This window comes from Aulonocara sp. 'chitande type north' Nkhata Bay, linkage group LG20 (genome assembly GCF_057382095.1).
Source record: "Aulonocara sp. 'chitande type north' Nkhata Bay isolate Kocher_YH1m ecotype deep benthic linkage group LG20, A_spYH_male_GT1.1, whole genome shotgun sequence".
Lineage (NCBI taxonomy): Eukaryota > Metazoa > Chordata > Actinopteri > Cichliformes > Cichlidae > Aulonocara > Aulonocara sp. 'chitande type north' Nkhata Bay.
Window position 1 is genome coordinate 27,952,200 of NC_141363.1, and position 3,106 is coordinate 27,955,305.

The window sequence follows — 3,106 nt, forward strand, 5'->3', positions numbered from 1 at the left end:
TGACAAGATCACTACATTTGGCAACAAGTGTGCTTGTAACAAACTGTGCACCGGGACTGAATATACAATGAAGTGGAAATTGTAAAATAATGTTATTTCACCTGAAACACACTGCTAGATGCTACACCTGGCCAGCTGGCTATCGAAAAATAATTCTCTGCCTCCTCAGATGTGGTCTTAACTCTGCCAACAAGAAAACCTGCCCTGCTGACGTCTGATGTCAAATATAGCCATGAGCCATGGATTCTCCCTGCTGCTGCCTTCTCCTGAGAACTGGGTGGACCAAGAATCTCAGATTCTTACTTTTGTTGATAGAAACATCAAGGCCAACTCATCATGGCTTTTTTCCCCCCACAGTACAGTTTTTGAGAATGAATTTTCCACAAAAGTAATATTGATTCCACCAGGGCCCTAACACCTTCCTCTGGTCCAGGAGGGATGAACAGCATTCCGGTAAGTTGCCAAGGGGAATACGCCAGGCCATGGTGAACTCTGAACCTTAGTCCACCAAACACCAAACCATCTGTGATGGCGAGGGACAGGTGACAAGTGAGTTGTGATGCTCGCATGGTGTCACGGCTCAACGGCACGAGGGAACAGGGATGGACACAGGCGCAGAAACCAACCCGGAAGCGAGGTGACAGAAAACAAATGATTTATTTCCGCCCACAGGTAAACAAAGGTGAAACACAAAGCGACGCCACCACACTAGTGGCGCGTAGGATTCGTCGGTGATAATGAGGGCGACCTAGACACCTCTAGGAGACGGCTGAACAGCGGGGACAGCGGGGAGGTAGAAACAGGACTAGGTAGGGGCCGGGGGCACTGGAACAAGAGGAGATCACGATCAGAGGGATCCAGCAGACAACCAATAATCCTCCGCAGTTGAATTGAATTGCCTTACTTGGTTTCAGATGGAGGGGACAGGTGGAGCGGAAAACCCGGAAGCGGTCGAGGCGTGGGGAGGCAGGCAGGTGAGCGGTGGGCCGGCAGGCCACGTTGTGTAAGCAGCTGGCGGCCCAGGTCCAGGAGGACGGGAGCGAGGGGAACAAGATCTCCACTCCGGGTGCTATCGCTGAGGACAAGAAAAGACAGGTCAGTCATCACACGGCGTTAAGACAAGGTTTAGGATGCTCCACTGAACTAACATGGGAATAGCAGATACTCAGGCGATGAGTGGTTGAGAGCGCAGGTCTGATATACCGCTGGCACGATTGCTCACAGGTGGTCAGCCAGGGAGGGGCAACCGGACTCCGCCTAAAGGAGGAGGAGCCGCTGTCTGAGACCTGCAGGTGCCCAACCAGACCATGACACATGGAAGAGGAACACACCCAGTTGCTTGTGAAAAAAGCCGTCGAGAAATTCTTTCCTTATCCATGATTGGTCGTATAAATTCCATAAAAATGGTCTCTCTTCCTAGATTTTTATATATTTGCCAGAACCTTCCTATTTATCTCACTTCCTCTTTCTCCAAGGAATTGGACTCGATTATCACTTCTTAGATATGGAACAACAAGAATCCTAAGATTTTGAAACCAAATGTACACAAATCCAAACTGAAGGGAGATCTGAGTTTACCAATATTCAAACATTATTACTGGGCTGCAAATCTACGAGCGTTGTCCTTCTGGCACCAGACGTCCCCAGACGTCTTAGTAATTCTAACAACCCCCTTTGGGTTAAAATGGAGGCTGACGTAGTAAGGGACTCCTCTTTAGAGGCCCTGCTTTTCTCAAGAGTGCGGGAGGCTGACAGTTTTAAGAAAGTTTTGTTCCAAAACAATCTGTGCGTATTTTGAACCAAATTAGAGGTTTCCTTGAGCTGCTAAACTCACATTCACATTTTTACCGTTACCTACAAATTAGGCATTTTGTGCAATCCAATATCAAGAATTATCAAGATATTACAAATGAACATAACTTTTTAATGTGCTCCTGGGCCCTCCTTACTTCAAACATCTGATTTCTACAGTTGTACATTTGTTTGATGACAGTGTTGAGGCGCGGACTACGAGGATAAGAGATGCTTGGAGGGAGAAACTGGATATAGAAATATCAGAATAAATGTGGGACAAGTGCTTATCAAAAATTCATTCCTGCTCTGTTAACAGCAGACATCAATTAATACAATTTAAAGTTGTCCATCGGCTGCATTACTCCAAGGCTTGACTACACAAAATTTACTCTTTGACTTCCCCCATATGTGACAGATGTAAAATATCAGATAGCACACTGGCTCATGCTTTTTGGCATTGTCCCTCATTGACTAATTTCTGGTCCAGAATATTTGATTGGTACTCTAAAGCTTATGGAATCTTCATCCCACCCAATCTAGAAATTGCAGTTTTTGGCTGCATATGTTTCAGAACTATTGCTGCAACTACGCAGGTGCCAGTCAAACATGTACCATGGTGCTGCGGTTTCTCTGTTTGTTACATATTCATGATATTTGATTTACTCTGGATACTGGTAGTTCTTATTATTACTGTGCTATTTCTCGTCTTCTTGTCTGAGCACCTGAGCTGTATTTGTTTGTTGATGGGGTTTTTCTGATTTGAAAAATGTAAATAAGATATTGCAAAAGGAAATGTTTTTCCATGTGCCTCACTAATACACCATGGCGGTGTATATGAGATATGAAAAAACTCTGGAGCGAATAATGGCCTGAGTCGGGGGATCTGGGGGAACGTGTGCCGGTGGTGAGCGTCCTGCCCTGAATGGTAAACGGACTGATTCTTATATAGCGCTTTTCTACTCTCCTGGAGTACTCAAAGCGCTCTATACAACATGCCTCATTCACCCATTCACACCCACTCATACAAGCACTTCTAAACTCAAGTGCAAACTAAACTACATTCACACACATTCATACTCCGATGAACGCATCAGAGGGCAACTTGGGGTTAGTATCTTGCCCAAGGATATTTGGCATGCAGACTGGGGAAGCCAAGGATCGAACCACCAACCTTCTGATCAGTAGCTGATCTGCTCTACCACCTGGGCCACCCCTAGCTGGTGAACCAGCAGGCCATTCCTAAAGTGCCCACTACCTTCCACTGAGGTTTCGTTGGAGAACATTTGCATGGAAATCATTTGGCCATTTCACC

The 3,106-nt window shown here is 45.9% G+C and overlaps 1 long non-coding RNA gene across 1 annotated transcript; it reads right to left on the reverse strand.

The window, feature by feature from the left end:
• Nucleotides 1-580: 580 nt before the first annotated feature.
• LOC147305831 (uncharacterized) lies at nt 581-1,302 on the reverse strand. The gene is made up of 3 exons (XR_015126631.1): nt 1,149-1,302; nt 905-1,075; nt 581-825 (listed from the first exon to the last, which is right to left on the reverse strand). It is a non-coding gene; the product is annotated as an uncharacterized LOC147305831 (long non-coding RNA).
• Nucleotides 1,303-3,106: the final 1,804 nt, after the last annotated feature.